The sequence below is a fragment of the Trematomus bernacchii genome, unplaced genomic scaffold, assembly GCF_902827165.1.
Source record: "Trematomus bernacchii unplaced genomic scaffold, fTreBer1.1, whole genome shotgun sequence".
Taxonomy (NCBI): Eukaryota; Metazoa; Chordata; class Actinopteri; order Perciformes; family Nototheniidae; genus Trematomus; species Trematomus bernacchii.
In genome coordinates this window covers 6,718,987-6,731,829 of record NW_022987973.1, presented here as the reverse complement: position 1 = coordinate 6,731,829, position 12,843 = coordinate 6,718,987, and the positions used below count along the sequence as shown (strand labels likewise).

Genomic DNA, 12,843 nt, shown 5'->3' with positions numbered 1-12,843 from the left:
GGATGTCACAAACGGTTTAAGGTTATTAAAGCTTAAAAAACTCATATAAAAGTGAGCTTTGTTCGTTGCATGCAGCCTGAAACTGTATTTCTCAGTCTTGGTGAATAATGCCACCTCTGGTGAATTGTACAACAATAGACAACATCTATCTCCATCTGTTGACAAGTAGAACATCTGATCAGAGTTAATGAATGAATTCACACTGAGTGCCGTGAGAGAGAACACCTGCAGCTCATGAGTTCCTCTAGTCAAATACACATCAGGCTCTGATGATTAAATGTGATGAGAGAGCAAAATTACATGACCAAAAATATGTGATTGTTGATATTTCATTGCAAAACCATTGGCTTTAATATGCTGCTAACCTCCTATCTGAATCTGTGTGATGAGGCTTGATGGTCAGGGCTCTTTGCAGGACTGTCAAGTTCTTCCACACCAAGTGTTGACAATTGTTTCTTTCTTGACTCTCTTTATGCAATGGTCAGAAATATCACTCTGCACTGCAACCAGCTTTCCTGTATTAGAAAATAAATAAATGTCCAAACCCATGGATAAAAGACGACATGAATTAGCATTTGCATTGATTTATTGCATTGCATTGGTTTTTCCTTGTGCACTGTGAGGGTCTCAGATAGGGTGTGGCATGCAGTACACACTGTAAAGACAAATGTGTGATATGATATTGGGCTATATGCATAAAATGTAATGTTTCTCCCTTAGTATTAAATACATGCATATCACCACTTGTGATTTTAAAATAGGAGAAAAATGAGCATGACCTTTGACTCCTCTGAGGCCATGGACACACTACATCATTTTTCACAAAACGATATATAATTTTTTTTATATGAGATACTGAAGTACGATATTCTGCTGTTAGAAAGCGTAATACTGGCAACATGATTGTGTGACTTTATTTAAATACGCTGGGTAGAGTAACACCTGAAGCATCAGAGGAACACACACGTGTCTGTCGGCTTGTCCCGGGTCAAGTTGTGTCCCAGGAGAGTGAGAGGTCGTGCTCCCTGTGTCCGGCAGCACACTGCAGCCCTGCGGACACCAGGTCGTCACCATGTGGGAGGCAGTTTCCTAATCTGAGGTTCAACACAACAGACGTGAAGTACGACACAAAAGCTGGTCAATAATGCCATCATGTGCGATTACATCATCTCAATATTGAATGACATTAGAGGAAGATGTAAAAGTGACTTGATTTGTGGTACAGATGAGAGGTGAGGTCTTACGTTAGGCTTGTATTATTTATATAATTTATTTTATTTCTATGAATTCATATGTTTCGTTACATATGTTATTTTAATAACATTTTTAGAGGATTTATCAGATGGCTAAATCTGAGCAAGTTAGTGCGACACTTAGCTGAGGCCTACGATTAAGCTTAAAAAGTCATTGTAATAACATTGTATTGAAAGTTTCAGACAACATATACATTTAGTTCACATTTATTCATCACTTATCGTGTGCGATTTTTCATTCATGTACTCAGAGGCCCTTTTCTACCAACAGTATTTACCTATTCCCTGGTTTCAGAATCAGAATTCCTTTATTTGTCCCACAGAGGGGACATTACATTTGTTCCCACGTCAGTAGAGCCAAAGAGAGCTTAGTATAACTTAAGAAGCATGCATAAAACATGAAAAGATAAAACTAGAAATAACACAATTTAAAAAATACACATCCAGTACCAGAAACAGTAAAGCAATATAGCGGCCAGGTGGTATACGGTAAATATATTGCACATTTGTATCGTCTATTATTGAGAGGTGAATGAATGTAAAAAAAAGATTATTTCCTTCCTTGTACACAAATGTAACATGCAGACTAAAACGTCTCTGTCCAAGGTGCTGATAACCAAAAACACTGTAAATAATAACACAGTAATCATATTTCTCAAACATGTATTTTATTAAGGGAAGAGCAACACATGTAATTCAGATCACTTGATAATCTCAAATGCTATAATGCCATTTTAATAAATTAACTTACACAAATTGTAAATGAACAGAAACAGCAGCGTTTTAAGGGACATGTATTCATCCAAATGCGGATGACATCACACATATTCAACTACAAAAAACAAAGTCCATATTACTTTAATTAGAGGAAGCTGTGTCATCAATCAAAGCTCACATTTCAATCAAAACCATTTGCATTTTTACACATTTTTCAAAAGTAATTTTCCAAAAGCAAAGCAATAACACTTGAATATAATTATATCTAGAATATGTTCTTTTTCAGAATCAAAACTCATTTATGCAAAGGTTTAATGGCAGACAATGTATATGAACTGTGGCTTGAGCTGTATTTGCAGCTGAGTCGCACAGAGACAAAGCCCCATGTGTTGTCCGGTGAGTCCGTGTGATTAACACGCTGATACACGCTCTGACGAGCCTCCGCTGCATCATTATGGTCCTTTCCTAAAAAATAAAAACAGACATAAACATAAGAAATCTGAATAAGCTCTGCAATTCAACATTTACATGTATAGAGTCAGATAAAGTGATGTCCACTCTTAGCATTTACACGTTTCTCCAACTGGTTGCATCATCCCAGCACATTGTCCTCTTTTTTCTGAATTTCAGGCGGGAGCTTGATGTGAGATCAGCCCGCAGCCATGCCGCTGCCAGATTCACCAAATTATATATAAAGAGGTTCCCGGACAATTTAATCCCACTGGGAGACATGGTAAGACCCTTTATTTGCCAATTTTCACCCTCTCTCTTATTCAAACCTCCTCATTCTTCCTGCAGCTTCACAAAGCAGGATCGTGCTTTCTTTTTTTTTCATGTTCCCTCATATCTTTTCTCAGTATGGCTGCCACCCCCGAGCACCTCAGACAGCATGCAGTTTATGCAAATCATCAGCCTTTCAAGCTCAAAGTTGAATGAGACCTCAAAATCTATCTCCCTCTTTTTCTCACACACACACACACACACACACACACACACACACACACACACACACACACACACACACACACACACACACACACACACACACACACACACACACACACACAAACACGGCTTAGTTTCCCAGGCTCTTTTATTTCAGTTTTTAATTTGAAATCCTATACTTCATTACAGGTAGCCATAGTAAAGTGAGGTGTAGCAAGACGTGTGTGTGTGTGTGTGTGTGTGTGTGTGTGTGTGTGTGTGTGTGTGTGTGTGTGTGTGTGTGTGTGTGTGTGTGTGTGTGTGTGGCGGTGGCTGGAAGTGTATGTGAAGAGTGATGTTAAGTGGTGGATGGATTGACACTAGAGTTAGTTCGGGAGGTAGAGAGAGGCGTGTCCAGTGTGTGTGTGTGTGTGTGTGTGTGTGTGTGTGTGTGTGTGTGTGTGTGTGTGTGTGTGTGTGTGTGTGTGAGCATGATGAATGCGAAATTCTTGGTGTTCCCAGGGTCTGGGTGATGTTTGAAAGGCCTGAGGGGGGCTGGCTATGGGGGGGTTCCTGTGCCCAGCTGTTGGGGGGGGACCCGAGTCTCTCTCTGACAGGCTGTCCTTTTCACCAGCACATAGCCAGGCCAAGCAGACTGCTACCATAACAACGCCACAGGCCCTCTGTCATAGTAACGCCATGCAGTCACTGCAGAGGCGGGGTTTTGGGGGGGGGGGGGGGGGGGGGGGACAGAAGTGAATGAGGAGTCGAGACGTTTCCACCCCTGTGAACTTGAACTTGACTGACAGTCTGAACGACTGGCGGGGCAGAATGGAAATCCATTCCTAGAGATATTTTCAGTGATTCAATTCCCACAATCATTTTGAATGATGAAAACAAAAACAAATGTTTTCTCTTAATCCTGTCTGGGGGCTTGTGAGGGATCAATACAATTAAGATAAAGTAATACAAATGTGACACAAAATGTATATAATAGACTGTTGCCATGAGATAAATAGTTTGGTCATATTTATGAACTTAAGGTGTTTCATTGCAATTGCATTTCTGTTTGAATTGTCCTGTAATTAAACAAGGAAACAGATTGTTATAATATCATAAAGTAAATTAACAAATACAACCACTACACAAACTAAAAACAGTGTAATAATAATGATAATATTAACATGAACAATTGGAATAACTTACTTTTAAATACTATGTATTATTAAAAAACATGTTTTCTACTTTTTTTAAATGTGTGTACTATAATGTCTTTTAACAGTTGACATGAGATCAAGCTGCAGCTCAATTATAATGTGTCTAATATGTTATCTCCCTCTCTCAGGGTCGCTGTAACCTGCAGCATGTTTGCTCCAACCTAAAGCCTATGAATGGCGACTGGTCCACATCGGGGGTCTTAGCTGCCCAGACCCACTCGACCATGGGAAAAGAGGGAGCTGTGAAAGGTCCCCTGTCGCCGTTACAAAGCCAAGAACAAGCCATAGCAGGATAATCACGTTTATCCCCAGATTAAGACAGGATTGCAGCTGCGGTGTCCTTGTGGGGGGAGAGGGGGCTGTAGGGACGTAAAAACATACAATGTCCTTCAGCCCTGAGTCCTTCAGGTTCTGGTGCTGAGGTACGAGGCTGTTTGTCTGTTTGGATCAGGATGCACAGGTTATACTGTGAAACCTGGGCTTTGTGAGAGTGAGGTCTCACAACAGAAAACAAAACAGCTCTTATAACAAATGACACCCAATGCAGCATACTTCAACAAAGTGTGCATTCAGTGTAATTTACCCCAGTAACACATTTTAGAGTCTATTTGAATTTTAAAGATTTTATGCTGGTTTTTTGCTATTTATTCATATTTTATATATTTTTTTACGTTTGGTTTTATTTTGATCATATTGTCTTCTTATGTCCAGTTCCAAAGTTGGATGTAATTACTTTTGGCTTTCAATAAATTTTATTCTGTGAATAATAAATTGTGTGTTATTTGTGTGTTGTTTATGAATTGTTGTTTTGAGAATAGTTACAATTCATCAGTCTGAGTCTAGTAACATGAATCAAGGATGATCATGTGACACAATGGCCTCTTTCTTTTTCATTAACATTAGTTCTGGAGTGAGACCACACAGCCATACACTGACTGTGAGAGAGTCAGCACAGACATAAAGAGGCAGGAAGACAAAGGGGCAACTTTTCCAGGAGACACTCTCATGGCTGCGGTGCTAATGCAGGCATCTGCCACTGTCTGGTCTGACGTTCCCACCTCACTTCCCGCCTGGGCTTCAGTGCAGCGCCCTCTCACATATAACAACGTTGGGAAAAAGAAGTGGTGGACCTTTGTCAAGTGCTCCTTTCACAAAGCAGCCATTGTGGAGCAAAGCCAGGATCAGAATGATAATGTGGATGCAGACTACTGTTTACCAACAGGTCTCCTGCAGCTGCATCCTCTCAGACGCTGCACTGTGTTTGTTCATCAGGAGACAAAACAACAACACTTGTTTTTTTTAAGTACAGGTGCAAATTTGTTGTAGGTCAGTTAATTGGCTTGGAAATCTGACTACGGTCTGTTTTTTCCTAAAAATGCCTTATTGGGAATTGTATCAATTATTGTTTTTACATAATTAACAGGCTCATTATAGACACGAGGGATTGTGCACTGAGTGGTGAAAGGAATAAAGAAGAAGTGAGACGTTTCCAAATCATATTAGCTCCCAGACATCCTATCCAGATATTTCATGATGTTTTTGACAATAAAACACACACATTACATACAAGTCTGATATTAAAGTCAAACTGAGTAATCTACATACAGAAATGTTTAAAACTCTGATTAAAACTCCTTTTTAATCAAGCTCTTTGGTAGTCACAGTGTTTTATTGTATGAGCTCATATATTATCACCAGGCTTCACACCTGCCCCTCCCCCAGCATCTTGTCTAATTACAGTCTGGTGTCTAATAAAGGAACAGTACCCCTTTTTATTTTTCAAGCAATGGTGCAGACTATTAAAACAAATCCTTGCCTTTGTCAACTAAAAACTGCAACGTATCAACACAGATATTTAGTCTGAAAGTAGGTGGTGTGTTGAATATGACAGGTCAACAGCATTACAATTTAAAATATGAAAAGTAAGAGTTTGTTCCAATATGGACATGCTTTTACTGTTTCGGGAAGGTATACTTTCTAAAATTAAACCTGTACACATAGTGGGAGTCTGTTGGCTTTTTTCAGTATCTTTAAACTATCATTTGATTATTGTCCATGGATGACCTAACAAGAAATAATTACATATTAAATGATTCAGTATTATCCCCACAGGAGTTTAAATCCTGGCAATTTGGAGACAGATTTTGAAACTATTTCCCTTTTTCATGTTTCAGAAAATGAATATTTGACAAATTCTTATACAACTTTTGGGGTCAGGTTGATTTGTTTGGGGGGCAGGTTGGATGGTGGCAGGGGGAGTAGGACTAATGATTTTAAGATTTTTTATTTTACAAACCAGTTTGTAGGCTGCATTTAAAAAAAAAAAGATTTTAGTGAAGGCCTCAGGCAGAGCATAGACAAAGTTCAGGTTTTAGGGCGAATCATAGAAAATCTACGTAGCCTACTGCACCTTTATTAAAAAATGTAACGCCAATATAATTGACTGTTCATTTTCTCTGTCTATAATTTAAATATTCATTTGTTCTCCAGACAGGCAGATAACAGAGGATGAAGGGGCGCTGTGTGCTGCTGCGCCTTTAAATACTCTCCCCTCGTTTCTATGCAATTATGTTAATATGCAGAGCTTGTCTGGCTCCTATTCATTATCGGCTGGACTTGCGTGATTATTTCCTTTATTTTCCATCTTTGTGAGGCCACTTTTGGGTTTTTTGTCAAGCCTGCTTTATCCCAGCACAGCGAAGGTCTGTCGGAGGGACCAACAGAGAGCGCTCAGAGAGACTTTCTGCAGAAGCGTTCATGTCGCCGCACATTGTGAGAGCTAGATTCCCTCTGTTTCAACACTGCGGATAAAACACACCGCTCTGTCAGTAAGTATCTTATTGTCTCTGGGCTGTATTTGTAAAATAACCCGGGTAAATTAGCCCGGATTTTTAATGACAAATATGTAATTGCATCGAACTGTAAATACACAATTAAACCCGCAGATTAGGCCTTGTGTTTGTAAAGGTGAAACTAATGGACAGATGTTTAAAATGGCGGTAAAAGAAGAGACATTTTCTTTATAATAAATCTTCATTAATCAGCATCTGAGCTGTGGTCTTTTTGGAAAAGTGTACAAAATAAAGTAAATGTGAAATAAAGGCCTCCTGCTCCAGTCGGACTTCTTTATAATTTGTTTATTGCTTATTAACGAAAACTCATATCACTTTAATCTGCACTGCAACACCGCTTTAATGAGGAATCTTGTTGAAAAATATATGTTCATGTTCATGTTGATGAGACAAATTGTTAGTGATCTCTACACCTTAAACCTAAAGTTATAAACAATAATTATTACGTTTCTTCACTGATTGGTAGAATATTAACAAAAGGAGACTGTAATGAAGGCCTTCAATTATCTGCTAAAAAAGGAGCAGTTCTCACAAATAAGTTTCATATAAGGGCCCTATTCAAGGCCTAACAGGGCTTATTATCTACAACATTTTTAAATAATAATAATTCAAATAATTACAGTAAATGCAAGCTAACAATATTTTGGGCTATTTTAAAGGTGATGCTGCTGTCTCTCTTTTTTAAAGGAACAGGTAAACAGGCAGCATACAAAAGCATCTAAAGGCATACTGTGCTTTTTCAGTGTTAATTACTTCATTTTTACCTGCCAACCTTTTCAATAAAATCATTCATTTAGATATTTTATTTATCCATTTATTTTTGCCATTTTGATATGAGTGTAATCTGACATAATGAAGATGTGGTCACATTAAATCTGACAGGTGATTGCAGGAATCTCTTAAACTGTTTTATGACCTTAAAAGGTACAGAGTTTAGAATACCACATGTGGATAAACAGATGTCTGTGAATATATTGAATGTATTTTTTTAAGGATCTGTTTTGCTTACTTAAAAAAAAAACACCATTTTAACTTGTAGTATCTGAATCATGGTTTTATAATTGTCAATGACTTGTCTGCTACCTAAAGGTTACATCTGCAACACTGTTTTGTTTCTCTAAACTAGACTGAACTAATAAGACTCATTACTATTTCCACATGCACTTGTGACCTTAGTGAGAGATGTCAGGTATCCAGGAACATCAGCTTTAATCAAATCAAATGTCATAAGATTGTTTACCAGTCGAATCACTAATTCATTCATTTACGGTTCAATCACAGAATCAGTTTATGTACACTGACTCATTGAGTGACCTTTTATAGGGCTCAGTAATGTGACCTCACTAATTACATGTGGCTACATCTCTTAGTTAGTGAGATGACACCACAGAGGAGACGTGATGCAAGACGGGAAGCCTTAAAGACAGCGCTGATTAAAGTCTGACCCACAGCTAACGATGGAGCATTTAGAGCGGCTGCTGTGTGCCAACACAACCATTTTAGAGGCAGCAGAGAGACTCCGTCAAGATGGCTTCCATATAGACAACATGATGTTCTGGCAGTGAAGGAGGTCTAGCCTGCATCGTCCGACACAAGCTTTGTGTAGTTAAGAAGTCACTGCTTTGGACATTATTTGAGTTTTTCTCTGCATTTCCAACGCCTTGTATGAAATTGTTGCCAGCACATAACTGCTGCACATTGTGTCCTTACATGAAATGATTACAAAATATTGTACCCTCTGCTGTAATGGGATTTATGTTGTCATCTCATGCAAAGTCCCCGAGAATAAATACAATAAATCTCCTTAAAATGTTCTGAGTAATTTGAAATTAAATGATGGGTTTGGGAAATATAGAAATTAGGCCTCTTCACACCAATTGATGGTTTTTGTTTTGTATCTTATCAGTCACATGCAGACTATTTTCTTTTGTTGCCTATAGCTTGTACTTTTTTGTCATTTTTTTCTGATATTTCATGTTATTTCAAATATACAGGACAGGGGTTTGGGAAGCAATGTGAGGTCCTCTGTGTCACAGTGAATATAAATGTTGCTTAAAATATGTCTTCTAGCGTAGAAAGATATACAACTTCCAAAGTTATGCACATCTAAAGAGTTATGCATCATATTTTTGCATTAAATGTGCAGTATTGACAGCACACATTTACTATGATCAGGTAATAAAGTATGTGTTTAAGGGAAGTGTGCTGGGACAGCAACATGTATGGGTGTTTGAATACATACAGCAGGGAAGAATGTCTGAATAATTATTCTTATATTTCCCCAATCCCCATAGATGACAGAAAAAATCCTTCAGAAAAGTTATGTCCTTTGACATGTTAAATCTCACAAACCAAAACAAGAAAGAGAAAGAGTAAATATTGCTTGTGTTGTGAGAACGCAATCTTATTTGTGTGTGGCCTCTAAGATGGGTAAAACACATGATGTCTGATACTGTTTGAGAGGCTGAACAAGAAACCAAAGTGAAATGAGATATGAAATCAGTAAGCATAAGAAGGGATATTTTCAAAGCATTTTACACAGGGGTGTTTAAGCGATTACAATAAAATGCCATAGAACTAGTTTAAGGTATTTTTGCGTGCAACTAATAACTATTTTCATTGTTGATTAATCTTGGTTTACGTCAGAAAACTATTTCCTGATGCCTAAAATGATATCATAAAAGTGCCCATTTTGTACAACCAAGAGTCCAAATAAAAGTGTAACCCACCTGAAAAGACATGATGTCCTCTGGTGTTTGTCTTTGTCTTTTCTCTCATTAACGCAGGAGGCTGAAGGTTTGGAGGTCATTCCTACTTTCGGTTATCTAGCTTTATGATGGAGGTTTAACACTCATACAGCTAGATAACCAAAGATAGGAACAGGCTCCATTGTTGACAGAAATGGTAAGTCTGAAGCTGCCTGGGAACAAAGAAAAATGATTACAGAGTTAATGATACCCTAATTACTTTACTTTAACATGGCATAGGCTTCAACCTAAACTGTTTTCAACCAGCAGAATTAGGTTTTGGAAAACTATAATATCTCATACTAAACATTATTTCACAAATGTTTCAAAACCAACTGAAACTAGCTTTTTTAAGCTATTCATACAAAGACAAATATTATCTTAATACCCATTCAAACATATGTCTGGCAGGTCTTTCAAGTAATTGTTTAACATTTTAGATTAAACCATTCACTCATCCCTAACTATGACTAACTAGCTACCTATGACTAAAGTGAAGTAGAGTGACAGGCTTTGTGGAAACCATATTGCACTTTATGTTGCTAAATAATACTGTACATTAAATTCCCCCTGCTTTGCAATAAGAAGGGACCCAAGTTTAACCCCTTTAGCTCCACATATTTGTTTTTATTAAAGCCCAATCTCTACAGTAAAGATGTCATTTAAAAAAACAACAACTATAAAACCTATATTTGGGATGTGGACACTGTCAGAAAGGCCATACAGGCCTGAATTCCTCGTAGTAATTTATGAAAGACACTATCTCTTAGTTTCTTCTGCTTTTCCAAACGAACTGGGATTATTCTTGATATCATGCTGATTAAATTATGCTGAATTCTTAGGCTTGAGGATCACTCCATTTTCAAACTCATATGTATGCTTTTTTTTCTCTAAATTGACCTTCATTCTTATAATTATATGGATTTAAATTATAATCTATTTCATTTTAAAATAACCTCGTGATGAACTCACGCTTTTCTTGTCAGCACGTCTGACGTCAGTCGTTTTAATTGGGGAGTAAATGCACTGACAAGGCATGCGTCACTTTCTTTGTATATCTAGAAGAAAACTCTCACAAATTACTTAAACAATAATAGACCTTTAAAAATTAACATGTCCAAAATACAACATACTTGAGTCTGTGTAGTCCATTTCAGACATGCAAGGCACATTAATAAAGCTCCTAATGGGTGTGAAGTTGTCTTTATTGATTCAATCTACTGTAGGGCTCTCGGTTTAGCAGACCTTCATTGTTACCATAAAAGCCTAATTGTGTTTTTGTCAAATAGGTCAACCCGTATCTTATAGATTTACTCCTTGTGAGATTTTAATGCAAAATACCTCAAAAGTCATATTGACTTTATCTGGCTTTAACTATGAACCCTGTATGAAGCATTAGACTTGGACATAATATGGTTGAATTAATGCATTCTGAAACACCCTGGTCCTAAAATCTGTCTCAGGCCAGAGCATCTGCAGGCTGACAATGAGATGCATTCATTTAAAAAAACATGCATGATGTGGATATGAACAGTACCACCGAATCCAAAACACTCACCTCCACTCGCATCGTGTCTCCTGCATCCATGGAGACTAAAACATCCACATGTGGTGCTGAGGACGGTGGGCAGTATCTCTCGGACTCCAGATGTGCAGGACGACTCATGAGTTGGTGTGCAGCCTCGCTTTGACGAACAGGTGTGGATCAGATCGATAAATCCCACACCTCCTGCCGAGGCTGGGCTGGGTGTCCGCGGCGGGCTGTGGGTGAGGTTATCCTTGTTGAATTGTGTGTTTGTATCCGTGTTCAGGAGGGTTTTCTCCAGCAGGTGGGACGGCCTCCTCCGCAGTGTGAGCAGCGAGGGTCCCTTCAGTCCGGGGTCCTGAGTCCCTGCCGGAGCCTCCAGTGATCTCCTCTCACCTCCTCGCTGCCTTTTCCCCCTCAGGCTGCGCTGACGTCACACCGACGGCAAGTCGCTGATAACCAATCAGGTGGTCTCCCCGTGAGTGGATGTGCGATGTTTAGAAATAGCTTGTATTAACTCTGCACGAACCAATAGGAACTGTACTGTAGTGATATAGGTTTATATATTTATTTGTATATCACCATGAACCCAACTGTTAAAATGTTAGTCTTAGTATGTATTCTGTCATTAAATGGTTTAGGTATTTCAATTGAAGTCCATGGATGATATGACATTGTTAAAAAGGAAATCCAACAACTGTTAATCAATAATATGTTGAAGCATGCGTTCACCACTTGACTTAGCTGTTTAAACAATACACTTTAGACTTGAAGCCACTATACAGAATTGGAAAATATCTGACTTTGCCGCCCCCTTGTGGGAGTGAAAACAAACACACAGTGGGAGACCAGAGTGTTTCGAGTTTTGCAAACCATCGTCGCAATTTTGAATTTCTCCAGAAAAAAATAAAGAAAATAAATTGAAATAATTGTGTTCTCACCCACTGCCCGCACAGTACCCGACCCTGTGCAGGCAACAATCCACAGGTAGATTCAGTTGTGTATGTATCCTTCAGACCAATGTTGAGTCTTCTCGTCTTTCATCATCTCATACACATTTTACAGCTCAATATACATCAATTTTTGAGTCATATACTTTAAAGCCAGTCGCTAGAAATGTTAGCAGGTAATCCATTGCTTGCCCAGATAAGAAAGAAAGATACAAAACAGTTAACAACAAAAAACACACAAAAAGCTCATCAAGTCTGTGCTCTCCAACCCCACTAGTATTCATATTTAGTAAAGAAAAACATATTTTTGGGCAAAATCATAACACCCACTGTACACGAAAGATTGTTCCCCAATGGCTAATATTTATATTTAGTCTTAACTAATTACATGGCTATGGTTCAGACATGTTGTCAAAATTAAATGCATCATCTCAGCCCCAGTCAAGATGATCATCTCTATCCAATAATTTAAAAAATGATTATGCCCAAATTCATGCCCCAATGTTTCCCAACTTCAGCTTTTTTTGTATTTCTAGACCATTTTAAGGTTTGCAATTCTTTGTGTAATTATTCCCCCAAAGGTAATTACCCATTAAACAATATATGTATTGTACTTCTGTGTTTATCTGTACCTAAACTTAATAAAAAAACAAGCTTA

At 38.2% G+C, this 12,843-nt stretch overlaps 1 long non-coding RNA gene across 1 annotated transcript; it reads right to left on the bottom strand.

The window, feature by feature from the left end:
- Positions 1-1,927: 1,927 nt before the first annotated feature.
- LOC117471780 lies at positions 1,928-11,600 on the bottom strand. Its single transcript, XR_004554811.1, has 3 exons — positions 11,269-11,600; positions 9,693-9,883; positions 1,928-2,435 (listed from the first exon to the last, which is right to left on the bottom strand). It is a non-coding gene; the product is annotated as an uncharacterized LOC117471780 (long non-coding RNA).
- Positions 11,601-12,843: the final 1,243 nt, after the last annotated feature.